General features: G+C 40.7%; 2 long non-coding RNA genes across 2 annotated transcripts; both read left to right on the top strand.

Moving 5' to 3' along the window:
• The first annotated feature begins 4,478 nt into the window (after positions 1 to 4,478).
• On the top strand, positions 4,479 to 5,029 carry LOC148641306 (uncharacterized). Its single transcript, XR_015929716.1, has 3 exons — positions 4,479 to 4,611; positions 4,710 to 4,832; positions 4,930 to 5,029. It is a non-coding gene; the product is annotated as an uncharacterized LOC148641306 (long non-coding RNA).
• A 6,378-nt stretch (positions 5,030 to 11,407) lies between these two features.
• Positions 11,408 to 13,177, top strand: LOC148641305 (uncharacterized). Its single transcript, XR_015929809.1, has 3 exons — positions 11,408 to 11,568; positions 11,984 to 12,272; positions 12,326 to 13,177. It is a non-coding gene; the product is annotated as an uncharacterized LOC148641305 (long non-coding RNA).
• The last annotated feature ends 10,260 nt before the right edge of the window (positions 13,178 to 23,437 follow it).

Below are 23,437 nucleotides of genomic sequence, written 5' to 3'. Positions count from 1 at the left end.
ACAGTGACCGTGATGAAGACTAAATTGCTTTGCATTTTTATTTGAGTGAATTAGGATGAGTCAAAATGACCTGTTTGACTAAACTCAAACGGAAATTATTTTCATCACATGAAGTTGTCCGTTTACGCATTTACTTTCTGTCTGGCCAGTAGCAAGCCGGCTGCGTTGGACATAATCCCAGGGCTGTGAGATTGTCACACAGCAGCAGCCCTGAGGCACCCCTCAGGGCTACTGCTGTGTGAGAATCTCCAGTATCAGGGTATGCTGCTCTCTCTCCTCTTCTCCTTTGTTGAGCTGCAGTTCTTTCCATTCGGTCTTCCCCACACCCCCCGTCATGAATCCCCATTGTGTGCTAATTGATTGCTACGTAGATAGACAATGAGATGTATACACTGTGCTAATTAGATTAAAGATTCAAATCAGAGCACCTTGATTAGAAAAAAGAAAAGGCGAGGAGATGAAATAAATGTTTGTGGTTCTCCTTGCTTTCAGCTGGAAGAAAAAGATTTGGAGTCTGAGATACTTTATATACGACGAGCAAACCAAGAAAAACTCTTTTATTATTTCAATATTACTGAAGATAAGGAAGCAGAATGTGGCTAACATTATAAGTTGAAAAATGTCAACAAATCTGAAGCGGCATAAGAAGCACAGAACCAGACACTTTCGCATCAAAAACATTTTACTCTGTAGCAAGGCAACAAATTAAACATTCAGAATTAAATGAAGATATTTTAGTTTGCATATCAGGAAAATAATCATTTAATGTCTGGGTTAGAGATTAATGTGTAAGATGTTAATTGCTCATTTAAAATGTGAGTGCTAGTTGAACACACCATGAGTGCTGCATTTCAGCTTCATAGTGGCGCTCTGTCAGAAATGTGATTTTTGTTCATGTTATTTATAAATTGTTGAAGTGAGTCTATGAAATTAATTTTGTATACTGTACGTTTCACATTATGTAATAGTGATCAGAAAAGACTTTTCTTTGTGTTTAGTCTATTTATATAGCTGGGTATTCAGCTAACCTAGAAAATATTATTGAGGCACCAACATCTTACAGCATGTTCCTCCATTCCGTCTTATTTCTTCAGAAGAGTTTAGGAGGAGTGAAAGCACTGAGACACACTGAAGCACAGTCTGTCACTGTTAGCATGATGTATTTAATATGATATTCTTATTTTTTCAGAAGAGTGTGTGTTAGGATGATGTATATAATGACTGAGATTCTCCATATATGTAATATGTCCCTATGTACCTTCTTCCAAGTCTCATGTAGATCACAGATCCTGCTCCCACAGATTTATTAAAATATTCACCCCTGCTCACACCTGAAGAAGGCTTCACAGATGAAATTTTTCTCTCTTCTCTTTTCAGCATGGAATAAACCTATTACTTGTTCCTTTATTAAAGTAATCTCATTATTGTTTTAGTTTTGTTTTCACCGTGGCGCTAAAGACAGATAAATGTGTCTCATGGAATCTAATTTCAGGTTGGAGGTTAGCTTCAGTAGTTTCCCTTCCTGCACAGACTGATGGGGCTGATTGACATGCTAAGTGGACAGTTAGAGACATTCAGACATTCAGAGAAGTCCACAGAGAGACATTCAGAGTCAGGATGTTATAGCCTCCATCTCCTGTGTCTGTGAGGGTCTGGGTGTAACCTTAGACAGACACCTGCTGTTCTCAGACTGGGGGACAGAGAGGCAGTTAATTCTCCAATTGAACTAGAGATCATTAAAATATTCCTTTGCTTCTTCCTGATTCTTTGTAAAACTCTTCTTCTCAAAAAGAAGTAGAACGAGGAATCATTACATTAATGGGTAATTGGACTGTTCCCAATGATGGGTTGGTTGGTAGTACAAATTACTACTGGGAAGAACACAATTTATTATGTCTTAACATTAAGATTGTTCTTTTCTTTCTTGTGGGATTAAGAATCGTTATGTTTTGTCGTTCAGAACATCTCTGTACTGTAAGTTTTGAGTGTAGTGAGTAAAACTCCTCCCGCTGTATTTACTGTACAACCATATAGGAACCACACAATGAAGGGCATCAGGACCAGGCAATAACAACACTTGTAAATAAATTGTATGTAAGAGAAATATAGAAATATAATCCTTTTCTAGTGATGTGTGCTAATATGAAAGCCATTATTTTCCGTGACATGATCTGGTTAGTTAGATTGAATAAAAGGCTGGGCTTGGAGGAGGGGAGGAGACGGCGGGGGTGGAGCAGCCGAACGGATTTCTTTTGATAAGCCACATCTCTCTACTCACTAGAGACACCAATTCCATTTGAGACACAACTCACTGGATGAGCTCTTCAGCATTTCTACTGTTGGATGCATTTTCAATTTCTCCTCTATTTAAGCGGTAAAAAAAACCTGAAGATCTGGATTTTCTATCATTAACATTTGAGTTCAGCTTCTGCAATCAATATTGCCTACAAAAGGTAAGAAATTGTATTTAAACATCATATATGCTTATACAGACCAACAACACTACTACCAACTTAATAATTAGTTTATGTGGGTTAATGGTGATGAAGGCCAATCTAAAATCCAAACAAAGCAACGAGCAGAAATATGGTTCTTCCAAGTGCTGGGGTGTCAAGTGGAGAGCTAGGTCAACAGCATCCTCAGCAGACTTGATTGCCCGAGAGGCAGACTGTTAAGGATCCAACAGGGGAGATGGGCACAGCTGGAGGTGCTTAAGCGCCAGATGCTCAAAGCCATTCATAGCCTTCGAGCTCAGAGCAGTTGGTCTGGCTTGTAGCCATTAGGGCACGTTTTTTTTTGACGATTCAGGACCAGGAATTAGAGTGGACTATCTGAAACTGTGAAGTATCATCAAATCCGGTGAACACAGGATCCAGGTGGTCTGCACAGTAACATATTGTCTAGAGCCCTTCAATCAAGATTCTCAAAGAGCACATCAAACTGAAGTTTACCTGGCAGGCTGGGGCCTTTGACCAGTTTTTTTGTTGCATAATTGGTCATTTTTTTTCTTTTTCTCCAGTCTGATTTCTGCTTGTTTTCATCCAATTGCTCTTCTAGCTTTGTAATGTGGCTTCTCTTTCTTCATTGCTGAGCACAGTTCACACTTGTCAGAGATATATTCAGTTCAGTCAACCATGATAAAAGACCTGTTCTCTTTATGGCACAGGTCTTGTAATTCTTTTGAGAACCATGGATTCTTATTGCCATATATCTTAACTGTTTTGTGGGTATGCATACATCTTCACAGAAGCTTATGGAAGATATAACAGTGTCAGAATATTGAATAAGGAAAGTGGAAGCAGAGCTTAATGTGTCCCAATGATCTTACCGATTTTAGTTTTGACATGATATTTATTGCTTTTAAAGACTACGATTAAAACTTTAAGACTTCCTAACTCATCTCCCATTGTTTAGAGACTTTCAAACATTCTCTGTTTATTGGAATATTTAAAATAGCACTAAGATTTCATTTAAATTTGAATATTATACAGTTATCTTTTAATGTGTTATTGTTCAGAACATCTCTGAAAAAGTACAGAACAAATGTAAAACTCATTTCTTTCTGATGTGATGGCAGCCATCGTGTGCCAGAATACTTACCACACCAGCTCTCAGTGGAGAGAAGAACAGTGTGATAAAGCCAATTCATAAATAGGGATTATTATGAGGCCATGATTGGTAAAGGCCAATGGGAAATTTAGCCAGGATGCTGGGGTAACACCACAGGGGGTCAGGACCCAACAGGTCAGTTTTACGACTCATCCAAAAGACAGCACCTTTCTACAGTACAGTTTCTCTGTCACTACTCTGGGACATTAAGACCTACATAGACTGCAGGGTGAGCGTTCCCTGCTGGCACCACTAACACCTCTTCCAGCAGCCTTACTTTAATTACTTTTGTTTTTCTCAGGAGGTCTCCCATCCAGGTACTGACAAGGCTCACACCTGCTTAACTTCAGTGGGTGTCCAGTTGTGAGTTGCAGGGTGGTATGGTTGCTGGCAATTAGATGGGAACCTAAGGGAATTGTTTTAGCTAATTCATTTTGACTTCCCCTGATATTAATAATGTTGACTTAATTCTTCATATATCTTTTGAAAAGGAAAATTCCCTCAGTCTTTTACATCTGAAGACGTCTGGGGACAGATCTCAAATGGCTTCAGTTGGAACATCCACCTAGTAAGAGTTCATTGTTGTTTTACAAAGTCATGTTTTATTTCAGAATCATGTACCTAGCTGATAAAATACAATTAGGGAGAAAGCTTAATTAGGAAAATGTAGGCCTTCTCTTGTTTCTATAGACAAACATTTTTCTATGTTGTCTTAGGAAACCCAACATGATTCCCCTGGTATGCAAGATGTGCCTGAGGACATTTGACCAGCTTCCTGCTCACTTGAAGAGGGGCGTGTATGAAGCAAGCCACACCAGAGGAGATCAGGATGACCTCTCGCCAGGCCAGGAAGGACTTGATGAATCACCTGAAGAATGGGCATGTTGTGGATTACGAGAGCATAGAGCTATTGTTTGACAAGGCAAATAGGAACCTAGCTGTGAGACTGGTGGAGTCCATGGGCTGTTTTGTACGTGGGAAACCTGAAGACAAACCAGCAAGGTGAGAGATACAATTTTGCCATTTCTTCATTGTATTTTCAAAGGCTTTTTTGAAACCGGTTATCTCGGTTAGTATTTTATGAAATGGTACTTTTACAGTTCCAGATGCCCTGAGGAAGCGCGTGCTGTCCAGCAGAAAGAGCTGCCGCAGGCTCCTCCAGAGACTGAGGAGGACGAGGAAGATGAAGGGGAACATGGGAGGTCTGAAGAACTGGAGCAGCAGTAAGACTTTCCTCTAATGTTTCCAGTTTGATTAATAATTCCACTGGCTCTCTAATGTATGAAATCATTCTATGATTAGTGTCCTGTATCCCTACAGGACCCCAGTAGTGAAGAGTTATCAGCAGGCTCTCCGGAAGAGAGTGGCCCGGGCTGGACTATACAGAAAACAAAATCTGGATGTTCCTCTCCTGGCTGGGTTTAAACAGTACCTTATCAAGGACCTGGGTGTGGTAAACTGCTCTCAGGAGGTAGGTATTTAAAACTGGGCAGAGGCTCACAAAGTACATATTTTAAATCATTCGCACAGAATTTACCCATCTGAGATTGTGCCTGTCCTAAAAATAAACCCTAAAACCATTTTTTTTACATACACAACTTTTCCAGATTTCTGTTTTTTATGGATCCGTCTAAAGCATCCTTGATGTTTGTGAAGGACATTCCCAAAACACGCAATTTTTTTTACCAACTGAGGATGACTGGACTGTCTCACCAAACCATTGCTAATTACATCAAAAATATCAACCGGTTCCTGTGCTACATCCTGAATGCCACCAACCTAAGACAGGAGGATCCCAGCCTGGCTAACATCATCATCATCTTCCAGAGCATCCTAAAGGACATTCAGCAGAAAAAAAGCAAGGATGTCTCAAAGGAAGTAATCAGAAAGAGGTATGTTCCATTTGGAACTCTGATTCCAGTTGGTTTCTGGTTCCAGTACATGATGGGAATTGACATTGATGGTACTACTCCTTTTGCCACAGATACAGACAGCTGCAGACTCCTGGGCCGAGCGCCAGTGACTGCTGGAAGGTGCTGAGGGCTGCAAAGAGAGATGTGGAGCGGATACTGAAGAAGATGCACACCTCTGAAGACATCACCATGCCTGAGCAGCTTCTTGTGCTGTATTACCTGCAGGCCATTCTAACAATGAAACAATGATCTGACATTCATAAAGAGACAGAATAACAGTGCTGGTCAGGGCTCATCGCTGTCATTTAGGTGGCGCTCCTGTAACTTAGGGCCTTTACAGGGAGACCTGCTGTGCCAGTGATCCTGGACTGGAGGGAAGGGTGGGGGAGAAGATGCTCTAAGCTCTGTGTTCAGTCAGAGAGATTGGACAGCGGACGTATGAGAGTGGAATTTGATTTCCACCCCAGCTTCTCTTCAGTAACTTCATATGGAACAAGAATTAGTGAATGGCAAACATCAAGTTCAAACAGCCTCAGCAGCACTAAATCGTAATCATTCTTGATGACACCTCCTCATGTTATATGTAAGCCCCTTCTCTCTTTCACATTTACACATTTTCGGTTTCACTGGCCGAATCCGTAACAGAATACTGAGCCGTTTAACATGAACCCAGCGGAGCAAGAGGAGATTCGCTCGGTTTTGGATCAGCACTGGCAAGCCTTACTCCAGTTACAGGCTTCCGTACAACAGATTTCTGCGCACCTGTCGGCAATGCCGCCTACTGGTAATAGTGTAAGTAACGCTGGAGCTGCCACTTCGGCTCCGCCCCTGCCAGCTTCTACACCTGCTCCTCGACCTCTTCCACTCACACCTCCTGACAGGATGACGGCAACCCTACAAAATGCCGGGGCTTCTTGGCACAGTGTGCGCTGGTTTTCAGGCTCCATCCAGTAACTTTTTTTTCTCCTCAAGACAAGATTGCCTTCGTAGTTTTTCTCTTAACTGGCTGCGCGCTGGAATGGGCTATTGCCTTACTAGATCGCGGGGCTCCTGAGGTACAGGACTATGATCTCTTTCTAGAGAAATTTAAGGGTTTTTTTTGTCGTTTCGCAGCTGGTCAAGACTCCGCCTACCGCCTCTCATCTATCCGCCAGGGCTGCAGGTCTGCACAGGATTATGCCATAGACTTTCAAGTGGCAGCAGCAGAGACTCTCTGGGATAATGAGGTCCTAATTTTTTTTTTCCTGCAAGGATTATGTGAAGAAATAAAGGATCGCCTGGTAACTATGCCGCAGTCGGGGAGAACCTTGGATGAAGTAATTTCCCAGGTGTTAGAGTTAGAGTTTAGACTATGTCAGAGGAATAGAGAAAGATCTCAGACACAGATACAAGAGGTTCTTCGGCCACCACCTACCAACACTCTAGACTCGGAACAACCCATGGAAACTTCCTCGACACCTCCTTAGCTCAAGTTTGGAAACTGCCCCTGACCCAGGTGACTCCTCCTCTTCGTGTTGAAGTGGAAATCTAATGAGTAAATTGATTCTTAAAAATGTAGAGAGCTTTGCAAAAAATATATTGGTGCTTTTAGATAATATATTTCAAGGATGTAACTGCTGTGCTACAGTACGTGCAGAATTTTAGAAAACAGTGCGTCAACAAAGTACACTGTTTAGGTTACTTTAGAAGACAATGTACCAAAACAATATATGCTGTCTGGGTCATTAGAATTAGCCAAAAGTAACTGATTAGCTTTGAATAACAAGTCTAGTGCTTCTTCTCTCACTCTATGATGTAATCTGTTTTGTCTTAGGGAAAGGGGAAGTTTTAGAAGGAGCAAAGCGCTGAGCTTTTTTACAGCGCAACGTCTTATAAAAACCCTGTACTGCTTGTAACAAATTGAGTCTCTGGTTGCACTTTGCGAAGTGGCAGCAGGGCTCCCAATATTGCAATATTGAAATAAAGACCTTACTTAGGTGAGAACTCTCTCTTGTGGCTTCCTTGATAGTTATATTTCCATGACAATTTGGGGGCTCGTCCGGGATCACAAACCTGAACGCGAATGGCTGCTGAAACTCCATCCAGACACGGATAATTTTAGTAAAATTGGACGAACCTCGGAGGATAAATTGTTTATCCTTCCAGAGACGCATCTGGAGAATTGGCAGCTGTCTGACGTCAGTAAGTTATCCTTAAAAATTAATAGCTTGAGAAGCGAGCCACAGGGGTGTTCTCACGCGGGTCTGGGACTCATATAAAGAACTTATCTTAACACAGACCTGTGGTTTTTGCTCTGCGGAGTAGTTAATGTGATAAGGTTCTAAGTAAGGCACCGATCGGTAAAAATGGGAAATTAAAATTCAAAGACGAAAATGGGACCGAGCAGTCCAGCAAAAGTACATGTACGACAAATTTAGAGAAACAATTATAGCCTGGGTTAGAGTAAAAAAAATGTTTTATGTTCATGAACTGTAAAGCTAGGGTAATAGGTGTAAGGGAACTTGCACATAATTTATATATGATAATTAGGGGCCCATAACTATGAAGGATCTTTGTAAGTGAATCAGAATGGACAGAGGAAAGTTGAATTAGGAAAAAGAAGTTTCCTGAAGAAGGGGAAACTTAGAAGAGAAGGAGAAGAAAGGAAAGAAAGTGAATTGGAAAACTTATGTAATGGAAAGAGGAATCACAGAAATAATGGGAAGCTTCAAAAAAGACTAGTCTTGAAACTAAAGAACAGCAAGCTGCAGCTAAAGTCATGGCCATGCCTTCTAAAAAGAAAAAGTCTCCACCGAAATTAGAAAGCGGTCCGGAGCCAAAGCCTTTTCACTTGTTCGTGAAATGCCAATGTGCACTTTTCCAGGTCCAGAAGGAACTCCAGCATATGTACATTGACATTGGTCTCCTAGTGAATTATTTGCATTAGTTAAGTCTTTTCCTAAATTGCCTGATGACCGTAAAGAATTTAGAAGAAAGGAAAGCCTTGTTCTTGATTGTCTTAAGCCTAATTACAGTGACATAACCTTGTTGCTAGATCATATTGTTCCTAAAGGTTTACAACGTCCTCTAAAAAGGAGGAGGCAGATTGGCGGATATGTGACCCAAATGATGAAGAAGTATCCATCTAAATTAAACCACACGAACATGGAGAGGAAAAGTTAGGCAGCCACTTCTAAAAAGAGGTAAGGACTCCACTTTTCTAAAAAGTCCCTTGTCCTCTCCATGTTGCTGTGGTGGGTTCAGGGTTTTCCTGAAGCTGAAGCGAGTACAGCAGAAAAATGAGTTAATGGTGTATGTGTTTTTAGATGCCTGTTTTGTGAAGGTGGGGTAGAAAAAGAGGGATTGCTGAAGGAATAGCGTCTCACCCTGCCCGTGCGAAAAAATCCAGGTGTTGCATCCTGGTACACGACTGCAGTACGGCTGAAGGTAGTAACTAGAACTATACTCGCAGAAGAGCCGAGGGTGGTAACTCGATTCAACTGTGTGTTTAAAGCCAGGATTTGGAACCTGGTCCATGTTCCCGAACTGTGATATTTCGTCAGTTTGTCTCGACTGGGGGATTCCGCGGGGCGCGTGGGAGACGTGAAAATGGTTTGGTGTGAAGAAAAAAAAGTTTGATTAATCCAAAGTGAAACTTAAAAGAAATATTGACTGTCAGACGGAATTTAGGCTGAACAGGAATGTAGAAAAGTGTATGAACATTTGGATAAAAATAAACAATAGTTAGAGGAATATTTGAGAATTCAACAGAATATCATAGATGAGACGCAAAAATCCCTGATGGAAGAGCTAAAAGCAATGGCTGAACGAAACGAAGTTATATATGCAGAAAAAGAAACAGCAAAAAAAGAAATCACGCCTTAAGAGAGAATCTGGGAGAAGGGTGGGGATTAGTGTGGAGATTTTTGAAAGAGCATTACCCACCGAAAACTGATTAGAGAAAAGTAACAGCATGTCAGCAGAAGGAAGTGAGGATGTTTCAGATTTTACAGAAATGTTTATAGCTTTATGGATAGTATACTCGGGGTTAGCCGATGAAAAGGAAGTGAACGAAGATACTTCCACAGTAATAAAACAAATTTACTTGAGTGTGTTAAAACCTGATGTTGCCTAGAATGTACAACTATGCTTTCCTGATATTACGGACAGCGGAGACAGATTTGATTTAATAACTCGCGAAGCATGCATGCAGAAGTGCGAGCGCTGCAAATGAGAGGTAAAAAGACTCCCAAGGAGGAGAAAAGGGAGCCGCCAGTTTGTCGAAATTATTGTGCGACTTTAATGTTATACCGAGATATAAAACCCCAAAGACAAAACTACTAATAAGCTGGTGTGCAGTTACTGTTTTTTGGAGTAATTGTAAGAAAGAGGCTTGATTTCACAATTAAAGAACACGTCAGAAGCTGAAACGAGAGCCGTGTGTGAACTAACAGTTTTAATCTAGTAAACCCCTCTGTAGCCTTCCTAAATTTATCTCAGGATTTAAATAAAAGTGAAATAATCTTACAGTGTGCAGTAACTGGGGGACACAGGAGCACAGCTGTCCTGTTTTTAGACTAAAACAGCATAAAGATGTGATATAACGTTTTCTAACGGGTAACAGGAGGCTACAGGAGAAGGGGTGCAAGGGTTGTGTTTAAAGCAAATATAAGCTGTCACAGTCTGCTTGGGAAAAGATGTACAGTTTCAACTACTGATGTGGGTGGGGGACACCCCAGACCTATTTTAGGCCCAGACTGCAGCCTTTTATAAGGAATTACTGCATGAAATAGCATTTATGTAAACTAACTCAATAGAGTTATGTGATATTGTGATTGTTTTACCTAATGAGGGAATCCATAAGGCCGGGCTACTCCAAGTATTTGTAACGCTGCTCTGTAGAGGTGAAAAGGATCCGATGCAGATGCAGGAGTCGCAGGGAGGTAAGTAAACGTACCGAGCAAATCCAGGAGCTGAGTCGTAGTCCGAAGGCGAAGGTAAGTCGAGATCCGGTAAAGGCACTGGTGGCGAACAATCCAAAACGTGAGACAGAATCGTAGTCGAAAAGAGAGCTACAGGGTCAAATCCAAAACAGGCAATGATAGCAAACAATCCAAGGGGCGAGACGAGATCCGAAGTCCGAAGGCAAAAGGTGCAGGCAGAATTCCAGGAAGGCAAAAGAGGGGTAAGAACGCTAGGCTGAGCAACAAGTAGAGAACTCAATACCGAGCAACAGGAATCAGGTACGAATGGTATAAATAACCCGGCGTGCCGCACGGTAGAGCAATTGCAGGTGTGTTAACTCGTGCGGCGGCGCTTGTTAGTAGTAATCCCCTGCTGGTGCTGATTGGCTCGCTTACGTGTTGATCTCAGCTGGCTGGTGGTCGTGACAGTACCCCCCCCTTCACGGGCGGCTCCCGACACCCGAGACGGCCGATTAGGATAGTCCCTGTGAAAGTCACTGATTAGTGTAGGGTCCAAAATATCTTTCTCTGGGACCCAAGATCTCTCCTCGGCACCAAAACCCTCCCAGTCGACTAAATACTGAAGGGTACCGCGGTTCCATCTGGAGTCAATGATCTTGTGGACCGTATAAGCCGGGCGCCCCTGAATGCGACGAGGAGGTGGCGGGCCATGTTGGGGAGCCGCAAGGGGCGAGCGGTAAACAGGTTTCAGGAGGGAGACATGAAATGAGGGGTGGATTCTGAGGGTAGGGGGGAGAGCAAGGCGGAAGGTAACCGGGGTGATCCGGGAACGAATCCGGAAGGGACCGATATATCTAGGCCCAAGCTTTTTGGAAGGCTGATGTATAGGTAGGTTCCGTGTAGATAACCAAACAAACTGTCCTTTCCGAAAACGAGGGGCTGGTCTGCGGTGTCGGTTGGCGAATTTGGCATGGCGCTGGGTTGACTTAATAAGAGCTGTCCTCGCCATTTTCCAGGTCCTTCGCAGTTTGGCAATATATTGTTGCACGGACGGCACTGCCGTGAGTGGAGGTGTGACAGGGATGAGAGTGGGCTGATAACCTAAAGAACAAAGGAAGGGAGAGAGACCTGTGGAGGAGGAGGTAAGAGAATTGTGGGCATATTCTGCCCAGGGAAGTAGTGATGACCAATCATCCTGTGAGCTGGAGGTGAAGGCTCTCAAAAAGGTCAGGAGGCTTTGATTGGTCCTTTCCACCTGACCATTGGCCTCAGGATGATAACCAGAAGTCAAAGATACATGTGTCCCTAGAGTTTGACAGAAAGCCTTCCAAAAGGCCGAGATAAATTGAGGTCCCCTGTCTGAGACAACGTCATCAGGCAAACCATGTATCCTAAAGACCTGTTGTACAAACAAAGATGCCATTTCCTGGGACAGGACAGCTGCAACAGAACTGTGTAATAGAGCCTGTTTGATATCATCACAGGCCAATCAACGAAACTTCCTGGAGGGATGAATTTGGCGAATGGATTGTTGAATTTGCTAATTCTCTATTGTAGTATTGTAGGTTGTTAATTGAAGTGGTGCACGGGGCTGGTGAACAGGTGCTGGACGCTTGGAGACCTCCAGCAGAGGGAAGACACGACCTGATACCTGGCGAGTGGGTGTGGGTGAGGAAGATATACCCTGCCAGATGTTGCAACCCTGCTGGGAAGGACCATATCAAGTGCAACTGACTACCAACTCTGCCATCTGAGTGACAGGATGAGATCGCTGGATCTACGCATTGCGCCGACACCGAACCACTGCACCAGAGACTGAGTGAACATTAATTATTATATTGTCACTGTTTCTGTGTTTGTTGAGCTTCTTGAGGTGGGGGCGACAGTGTACCTGTTAAGTGTAAGGAGTTTTACTTTTATAAATGGGGATATGGAATCAATACTTTATCAGTCAGCCACAAATAATAATCAGAGCTCATGTTGGGATTGTATTGCTATAAAAGATGCTCTTGGGAGTAATCCCCTTTGATAGAGGTGATTATTTAGGTTTATTGGCATAGGTAAATAGCCCTGCTTTTAGTCTGAGTGTAACTCAGATGTATTAGAATGGAAATAACTGTATGCTCCTCGCTATAATCACAGTTTTAGACCATTCTCTATTAGGGTGATAGACAGCTGTTTAGGTGAGCAAAGACTAAACAGTACTTGTATTCTAGACAATTATTAGCAAATTAATGACTTAGCAAAGCACATCTATGATGAAGAAAAATATATATCATAATTATAATCCAGATGATTGGGGCATTGGTGCATGGCTACAGTCTGTGCTAGGAACCTGGAGAGGTTCTCTGGTTCAATACATATTTGTGTGTCTGGTATTATTCATTATGATCATACTGTTAATATCCTGCTTGAAAAACATGTGGAAAAATCACATTTCTGACAGAGCGCCACTATGAAGCTGAAATGCAGCACATTTTAAATGAGCAATTAACATCTTACACGTTAATCTCTAACCCAGACATTAAATGATTATTTTCCTGATATGCAAACTAAAATATTTTCATTTAATTCTGAATGTTTAATTTGTTGCCTTGCTACAGAGTAAAATGTTTTTGATGCGAAAGTGTCTGGTTCTGCGCTTCTTATGCCGCTTCAGATTTGTTGACATTTTTCAATTTATAATGTTAGCCACATTCTGCTTCCTTATCTTCAGTAATATTGAAATAATAAAAGAGTTTTTCTTGGTTTGCTCGTCGTATATAAAGTATCTCAGACTCCAAATCTTTTTCTTCCAGCTGAAAGCAAGGAGAACCACAAACATTTATTTCATCTCCTCGCCTTTTCTTTTTTCTAATCAAGGTGCTCCGATTTGAATCTTTAATCTAATTAGCACAGTGTATACATCTCATTGTCTATCTACGTAGCAATCAATAAACACACGATGGGGATTCATGACGGGGGGTGTGGGGAAGACCGAATGGAAAGAACTGCAGCTCAACAAAGGAGAAGAGGAGAGAGAGCAGCATACCCTGATACTGGAGATTCTCACACAGCAGTAGCCCTGAGGGGTGCCTCAGGGCTACTGCTGTGTGAGAATCTTACAGCTCTGGGATTATTCCCAACGCAGCCGGCTTGCTACTGGCCAGACAGAAAGTAAATGCGTAAACGGCCAACTTCATGTGATGAAAATAATTTCCGTTTGAGTTTAGTCAAACAGGTCATTTTGACTCATCCTAATTCACTCAAATAAAAATGCAAAGCAATTTAGTCTTCATCACGGTCACTGTGAATTTTATTCGCTAGCATTTCGTCATTGTTAACTAAAATGAGAAAAAGCTAATTAATGACTTAGCAAAGCACATCTATGATGAAGAAAAATATATATCATAATTATAATCCAGATGATTGGGGCATTGGTGCATGGCTACAGTCTGTGCTAGGAACCTGGAGAGGGTCTCTGGTTCAATACATATTTGTGTGTCTGGTATTATTCGTTATGATCATACTGTTAATATCCTGCTTGAAAAACATGTGGACTAAAGCTGCTGCTTCTGTGCTAATTGTACGCCCTGAAGGGATCATGAAGGTCAAAAAATGATTTCATGGGAAAGGTTTTCTTATCTAGTGGCAGAACCTGATGGGTAGAACAGTATAGTTTTAAGGGGGGTTACCCTTGGGAGTGATTCCCATAGATGCACATTATTATTATGGTTTGTTTGTTCATAATAAGATGTTTTGCAGGAACGGACCAAAGACAAATTTTACAACTTCAGCTAGAATTGTTCTGCAAAACGGCACAGCTGAGGCAGTGGAACAATGTGTAGATTTTTGTAAGAGTTATTACCCAGCTGTTGACCAATCTTGTAAAAAAAAAAAACCCTAAGAAAAATGCTGGGCTCCAGCCCGCAGGGATTTACCTGTGCTGTAAGAACTAATGAGTGAATAAAGAGACTGGATTCTGGTGAAAGACTTCAGGAAAAAGAAATGGTGTTCACTCAGGTGGAGGGGGCCGTACCAAGGCTGCTGACCACTGCAACTGCTGTGAAAGTCACGGAAAGGGTGCCCTGGATTCATGCTTCCCACTGTAAAAAGGTCACAAACGAACTGAGCAAAGCGCAGGAGTGATGTCTCCACATGATAGATGGGGATCACATGCTTGGTACTGATGTGCACAGCTTTTTTCCTTTTTGTGTGGAAGCCTGTCACCACCCAGAAAGAGGAAGAATCTAAACGCGAAGCCTCTTTGTATACAAACTGGCTGAATGAAACTGATAATGAGGGGGATATGAGTAATATGTGGTATAAACTTATAAATCATACTGTAAAAGTAAAGGAACTTAATGCATCTTGTTATGTATGTGCTTTAATGCCTCATTCTAGAGCCTCACCCATTTCTCTCCTGGTTAGAATCACTGTTTGGGCCAGGGGGAATGTTTTTCTTTAAGTTACTAACACCAATTATAGTAGCTGTGATACTTGTCTTCCTGTTTTTGTGTTGCTGTACGACATATATTATTCCACTGCTTTGAAATATGGTAATGAATATGTTTGCACATCAGTATGTTCTGATAAGAATGCAAGAATCCGAAGTATGGGAGCCTCCTGGGAGTCCATATGAAGAATCTAACTTTTAATCATTTTCAAGAATAAAAAGGAGGGAATTGAAGTGGAAATCTAATAAGTAAATTGATTCTTAAAATGTAGAGAGCTTTGCAAAAAATATATTGGTGCTTTTAGATAATATATTTCAAGGATGTAACTGCTGTGCTACAGTACGTGCAGAATTTTAGAAAACAGTGCGTCAACAAAGTACACTGTTTAGGTTACTTTAGAAGACAATGTACCAAAACAATATATGCTGTCTGGGTCATAAGAATTAGCCAAAAGTAACTGATTAGCTTTGAATAACAAGTCTAGTGCTTCTTCTCTCACTCTATGATGTAATCTGTTTTGTCTTAGGGAAAGGGGAAGTTTTAGAAGGAGCAAAGCGCTGAGCTTTTTTACAGCGCAACGTCTTATAAAAACCCTGTACTGCTTGTAACAAATTGAGTCTCTGGTTGCACTTTGCGAAGTGGCAGCAGGGCTCCCAATATTGCAATATTGAAATAAAGACCTTACTCAGGTGAGAACTCTCTCTTGTGGCTTCCTTGATAGTTATATTTCCATGACAGTTCAATCAATGGTTTTATTGTAGAAACCATTTACGTTAAGTTGGGGAGAAAAGTTTTATTGTTTTTTCAAACACTTTGAATCTAGACATGTCTTCTAACCAGCAACGATCCTGTAAAGGGAGAGCTTGCGTGTGCTTACCATGGAGAAGTCATAACAAAGAAAACAGCACAGTCCTAAAGACATAGCTGGCACAGGAATCACAAGAATCTCTGAACTCCCGTCATCCAGATAAAGACACCTTTGGAAGACAAATAAATTAAAGAATCAACCTTAGACCAGTGAAGCAGGCTTTTGTGGTCAATGAACAGGACTTCATTACATTACTGTTCCTTGCCAAAAGAGATTGCTGTGGGAGAAGACCTGAAATATGATTAAGTGTCACCAGGACATTTTTTTGGAGCTTTGGAGCAGGCGGATGAGTGTTTTTATCTTCTCTGTAAAATATGAGATTTGTTAGAGAGTGTTAATTGCCTCTCTGCAGCCCAGTCTGTATTCACACATCTCAAAGTCTCTGGGCAGGTGAGCATCTTTAGAGTTTTGTGTGTCAGTCTAGAGATGGAGAATGAATTCACAAAGGCAAGGGGAGTTTTAGAGGCGATATACACTGCCCTCTCTACCTGTTCCGTGTCCTGGGCAGAAGTGTTGCCATCTCACACAGTGATGGGAAACAGCACAACACTCTCAATGACAGATCCGTAAAAGAGGGCCATTGCTTCCTGTGACACTTCAAACTTCTTCTTGTGCTTCAGGGATAAATTGAAAATCTCTCTAAGACAGTAGCAAGCTGGTTGGCACAGGATTTCAGTGTAGAGGTTACAGAAAAGCCCCGATGCTTCACTGCTGTTCTGCATGTAGAAAAACAATCAACCCAGGTGCACCTACTCTTTAAAGCTACAGATGCAGCCATTCAAAATGCGCGGTAAAAACCCGCGGTACGGTAACCTACCCACAAGCCACCGCGGGGCACCGGAGCATACCGCAGGGCAAGTGATTGGCTGGCCAAAATGACCGACAGGGGCACTCGTGGTGCATTGGTTGGTAGTGCAAAGATTGAATCATTTAATGTCTTTACTGTGCACATTTTAATCCGCTTAGTTTTGAATATTTATATGGATTTTACCACTAAAGGGAAATTTTAGTAGCTGAGCATAAAAAGAAGAGGAGCATAACGCATCTGAAGGTCATAAACGATATTAATTTAAAACATTACTGTATGTATGTAAACTGTACTGTGTATGGCTGGTCTTGGTAGTTTAAAGAAAAAATACACACCAGTCTTCCATTTCTCCCTAAACATTTTAAGCATGAAAGTTTTATGAAACGGTACCCAAATATGCGATTGCTGTATAGAATGAATTTTAATTAAAAAAAAATATTTAACACGAACATTAAGCTGTTTACATCTTCCGCCTGAGAACAGTCACCCGTTGCTACCCAACGCAGAATGGTGATTGGCTGACACCATCTGACACCCCTCTGATTGGAGAAAAAAGACGTGCTGGCGTGCTATACCAGGAAGAGGATTCTTTCCATTCAAAACGTGTATTTTAAAAGTTTAAGAAGTAAAAACCTTACAGCGTACACAGATTTCTAAACTGATCAGGATCGTTATCTTTGTCTTATGCATAATAATGTTCACCGCTCTGTCCAGCAAATTAATAATAAACTTTATTTTATATAGCGTTTTAAACGAATAAGTAATTAGATTGCTCATAAACCTAATCACTTGCTTTTTCTTTTTATTTAGGCTCAGATTACAACTATAGATCGAATTATTAATAACCATAATAACAACCAACCAACAAAAACAACCATATAAACATAATGGTGGTGCTGGACCTTCCAGTTTTATTTATTTATTTTTTAATCGCGTAACATAAACATATTACCGTATGCAAACTGTACTGTATACAATATGTACATGTATATTTAATGTCTTAACTGTGCCCGTTTAAGTATTGAATATTCATATCTAATTTTACCACTGAAGGGAAATCTTAACATAAACATACAGTATATGGCTGGTCTCGGTACTTTAAAGAAAAAAATACACACCGGTATTCCATTTCTCCCTAAACATTGTAAGCTTCGAAGTCTTTAACTAACGTGATACCGGAGTCAACAAGCATACTTTTAGAATTTGATTAAAAGGGAATATAATATGGAATCGCGTATCTCAAGAAATTAATAACGATATAATTATATTCATGTTGCAAAAGAACTGCAACGGACATAAAAACTCCCTTGCATGGTTTCATTACGACCAGAATCGGTCTTGAGATATTTTTAACTTGATTTACAGTATTTGAGAGGTATGTCTTAACACCGATACTACAGTGCTTAAGTACTGCTCACGTATATGTTTCTAGGTTTATATTATGCATTTCATACGGTCAAATTACTTTTGAGCAATAAGAAGCGAGAAACGGTATGCGTTTTACTTTCGTTTTGTGCTGGGACCCGTGGATTGATTAGAGATATCAAGTACATACAAGTCATTTTTTAAATGTTGTAGTTCGTCTTGAAAAAATGTTACGAGTACATCATCTATCAACAATTACACAGGTTCTGTTTCCATATTGCGGATTTTGGTTACGTAATATTATTTTCTAGATTTCACGTTGTGAATATGATGGGATGTCTGATGGGATGTTTCTAAAAATCCATCCTCTGTAAAACGTCTTCTCCAGTTGTCCTGCATATGTATTCGCTAATGAAGCTGTGTGTTCTGAGCCTAGATCTCTACATTTCTGTATGAACCAGCTTAGAGGGCTAAAGACAGCTTGTGTTTAAATTGAGTGTAAGGCAATTTATGCTTCTAAAGTCATGGTCAGCATTTATCTTTGTACTGTGTTGTAAACTTGTTCTGTGCCAAGTCACATTATTTTATAGCGTTTTTAAAGCGTTATCAAATACGGTGTTACTGTAGTTTACTGAGTCCCATGTCACATGGTCTGTGATTGAAACCTGTAAAACCGGTTTAATTCGTCACAGCCAGCACTCTTCAGGTGTGAGAGTCTTCTGCTCAGAATGAAACGCTAAAATGTTTGTGTATATTCTAATGGTAGTGGGGGCGGGGTGTGTGGGAATAAGTTTGGTTGAAACATTTTCTCTGAAAGCATTTTCTTCTTGTAACCGATCTTGTTACAGCATGTTACAGTTTACTATTATTAACCATATTAATTTTAAGTGCTTAATGTAAAATCTTGTAAAAATATATTTTCATTGTTCAAATATACATTAAGTCTGACTATCATATAATAAGTTAAATACAAAACTAAAGAAAAAATAGGGTTAAATATAATTCAAAATATTTTGCTAACAATGTTAACTGTTTATGAATAATAAAATGTATTAACTAAGGAGTAGGATGGCACAGTTGTTAGTATGTTTTTTGTTTTTTTTAACCCAATCTCCGGGAAACCATTAGTACGATGGTGAATCGGAGATTCTCAACCCTTGCTGCGTACGACTGGAAAAGAATTCGTGATCGGATCAACGAAATGCTTCGTAGGAGGAGGCAGTCTTTTCCTCTTGTCTAACAGTCTGTCCACAAACAAAACATTCCTGTTAGACAAGAGGAATTGAAAAAAAAACAATGTTGTCAATGAAAACCGGTGTGTGTGTCTCTCCCTGCTGGATGTCCCTCTCACAAACTGCTGAATGAATAAAATAATTTTATTGAAAACGAGTTTGCGATTGTCTGGTCTTTAAATTCTGTAGATACGCGATTCCATATTATATTCCCTTTTAATCAAATTCTAAAAGTATGCTTGTTGACTCCGGTATCGCGTTAGTTAAAGACTTCGATGCTTAAAATGTTTAGGGAGAAATGGAATACTGGTGTGTATGTTTTCTTTAAAGTACCGAGACCAGCCATATACTGTATGTTTAAGTTCCAAAATTAATATCGTTTATGGGCTTCACACGCGTTGCAGTATGCTCAGGCACTAAGTAAAAGGAGATGCTTCGTATTGCTTGACTAATTTTAAAAACTAAGTTATAAATATAAAAATTGCAGGCGCTGCTCTGGTGCGTCGGCTCCTACACAGTGCCTGTCTGCCGTAAGCGTTACAATATACATACAGTACCCAACACTGCTTGTACCCATCTGTCATGTAAATAAAACACCTTGAATTGAATTGAATTGAGGGGAGAAGGGGGGGATACTAAAGCCAATACTGGCTCAATGGGCTTTGACGTGCTAATGCGTTAACGGTCCGGGTGTGGCAGGCTTCCAATGTCAACTCGACTCGATTAGAAGACAATGAACGTATTTTAGCCCTAAATGAATTAATAGCAAACATGGTTTACATAAAATACATTTTTCCAAGAAAGTTTATAATAATACGATCTATAGTTGAAATCTGAGCCTACTTTAAAAATAAAGGAAAAGCATTTTCAAAGAGCAATCACGCTGTGTTTATGAAGAAAAAGTGATTAGGTTTATGAGCAATCTAATTACCTATTCGCTTAAAATGCTATATAAAATAAAGTTTATTTAGAGATGAATGATCAGTGTCGCAGTTTAAATAATGTGAGTCAGGAAACTAACACAGCGCCACCGGATTTAATAACGCAATAAAAACGCTATAAAATAATGTGACACAGTACAGCACAGTACAACAATACTGACCATGACTTTAGAAGCATAAATTACCTTACACTCAATTTAAACACAAGCTGTCTTTCTGTATGAACCAGCTTAGAGGTGTAGAAATGCATTAGCCTGATCATGATTAAAAAACACATAATTAAACACGCGTTTGCGATTTAAATCAGAACACGATTTAAATCAATATAAATGTTTATATTGTAACGCATACTGTCCCGCCTCCATTTCTCTATAACAATTTACTGTTGCACACACACACACAATAGAAGCAGGAACCACTGTCAGAAGGGAAGATATATTCAAAATATCGCAAATATCGATCATGTTGCGATATTTTGAAATATAAAAGTCAATTGATTGTCCATAATATCGCTTACCTATTTTTTCGAAGAAATGTTTGTTAAAATAAAAGTCCAGCACCAGCTGGATTCGAACACACAACCTACCAGTTGGAAGTCACGCACCTAGACCAGTAGGCTACAAGACAGCTCGCATGTTCAGGTAGGCGAAACAGCCTTACACAGTCCTGCCGCAGTACACGGATATAATCATACCGTTATTAAATTCTTTAGATACGCGATTCCATATTATATTCCCTTTTAATCAAATTCTAAAAGTATGCTTGTTGACTCCGGTATCACGTTAGTTAAAGACTTCGAAGCTTACAATGTTTAGGGAGAAATGGAATACCGGTGTGTATTTTTCCTTGTGATATTTTAAGCTCTAGTTGAATGATAGGTGTCGCATTTTAAATCATTTTCGTAGCTAGAAATTATGAAACGCCCTGTTAAAAGCAAGGAAGTTTTTATGCCCCGTTGAAGTAAAACAAAATGCCTGACAAAGTATGGCTTGGACAGATTCCAAGTGCTTGTACAAATGTGCTAAAGAAATTATACTTTGAGTATACAGCTTGTCCAAAGTCATCCATTATTAATACTATTAGTAATATCTTCAGTAAAGGCTTTGATGCATAAATATTTCTGATAAAGGTAGGTTGTGTACTTCTGTCCAACTGAGCAATCTTGCTTTCATAATATATACCAACATTTTAATGACTGATGATTAACATGCTGTAATACACAGTTCAAAATTAAAGGCTCAAATGCTGTACATGAGAGGTTAAGCTCCCCCTGGCGGTTTTACAAGGCGACGCCGGATAGTTAGTCACGTGACACACGTGAAATGCGTGATACCGCGTGATACTGTGACACGCCCACCGGGGTATGCCGCGAAATACCTCACCCATTTTGAATGGCTGCATCTGTACACTGTAAGTAAGGGTTCCCTTTCATGCTGCTGTGGTAGATAGTTGTCATAGAACTGTAGTAAGGTGTGTTCAAAGGTAAAATTCTAAAAAGAGTCTTTTGTTTCCCTGAAAAATAGAAATGGCTGCCAGATAATCTGAAGTTCAGTGGTTTAAAATTAAGATCTCTGATTGCGACAATCCTGGTTGCTGGGACAGTCCTAAGAAGTCTGACTTTAGATTTCAGATTGAAAAACCCCACACAGAAATCCCAGCCGGGGCAATTTCCTAGTTTAAAAAGGAAGGGTCCCAGTCTTATCCAGTTTAGCTTTAAACTGCTCTAGTTAAATTTGAATTGACACTGACGGAGTTGTCAAAAGCTCAGTATCTCAGAAGAGTAAGCTGGAGGAATATAAAAAAGAGAAATTCTAAATATTGGGCATAATCAGTGAAAAGAAAATGGAAAATGAACAGAAAAAGAAACTACTCAAATAAGAGTTAGTGAAAATAGAAAATAGAAGACCCTCTGTCGTGGAGGAGGTCAGAAAAGAGATAGAGGTAAGCTTGTATGAACAGGAAATCAAATTGGAAAGTTTATACAAGACTAATGAATAACTGAACAAAGAGACAATCTTATTGAGGAACTAGACCCTGCCCTGCAAGAAATCAGAGATCTCAAGCAGAGCATGCGTGTCTCAGGTAGGGGCCAAGGGTACAAGTGCATTCAGGAAACCTGGGCTCAGAGACTCTCTAGGACAGGATCTCTGAGTGGATCAGAAAAAGCCCTATACATGACGCTCAGGTGTATCCATCCTGTCCTTGATCCATTTTGTAGGTAAGACAGTGGATTTAACCTCCAGTAATTTAGACGGCTAGCAATAGACAAAGAAATGTTTGATCTGACAATACCTGGTTGTAATGTCAAGACCTATGTTGAGGAGCTGGAGGATATGCTCCAGTTCATGCCTGAAGGGATGTGTCATGACTGCAGACCTCTCCTCTTAAGGGCGCTCCAGCCCTTCCTTGTTTTCTCCCATTACCAGCACCTGTTCCCTATTTCTGTTCCCCCTTAAAAGCCAGACGCAGACCTCACTCCTGGTTCCTCATTGAATCCCGTTTCGTGAGAGCCTGGGGTTCTGCTGCGTCTGGCTCCGTTATGGTTTTAACTTTCTGTTCCTGATTCCACCCCTTGGATCCGACCCCGTTTCTGTTCCTTATCCCCCCGGATGGGTCGCCTGGCCATGGACTTTTGCCTCTATGGATTTTCTATATGGATTGTTCGCCCTGGACTCACTTCCCCTGGACACCTGCACTCTTTGGACACTCCCACTGTCTCCATACCCTCTCCTGCGTGACTTTTTCCCTAGTGTTTCCTCACAAATCCGGATCATGTCGTCTGCATAGGGCCCGGAAAGAACTATTTGTGACACTATGGAACCAAAGAAAGTTATTTTAGTCAGAAACACTACCAGCAGGGCAGTACATGAGTAGAAAGCAAGGCCGGAACCATGGATCTGTAACAGTTTTGATGTCAAGCTATGATATAGGAATATTTTATCCATATTGATCAGGTATTGGCTGTTGCTGCTTTCCACTGGGTTAAGCACGGATGTCTGAGTCTCCTCGTGAGATTTCCAACAGGATCAGATGCACTTATTTTGCTGGGCAGAATTGTGTCAGTGATGAAGAGAGATCAGGGATATTATGACTACCCCAGCATACGATTGAAATCATGCTGTCAAGGGATTCCTTAACCAGAAGGTGTAATGAGCGGCCTTGAGCAATGAGAGCGAATGTCATGCATACAGTCCTACCATGTGCTCCAGATGACCCCTCTGTGCGGGGTCAAATAGGTCCCACTACCGCACCATCCCTAAGGGGTTCACAGAGCAGATTTAAGAACAACTAGAAAAGACAGACACACTGGAAACAGAAGAGCACTATTTCAGACACCCTTTCTGGCCAAGATGCGAATCTA

This window comes from Lepisosteus platostomus, chromosome 24, assembly GCF_059453375.1.
Source record: "Lepisosteus platostomus isolate fLepPlt1 chromosome 24, fLepPlt1.hap1, whole genome shotgun sequence".
Taxonomy (NCBI): Eukaryota; Metazoa; Chordata; class Actinopteri; order Semionotiformes; family Lepisosteidae; genus Lepisosteus; species Lepisosteus platostomus.
The sequence above is the reverse complement of the archived record's forward strand: the minus strand, read 5'-3'. Positions and strand labels throughout refer to the sequence as shown.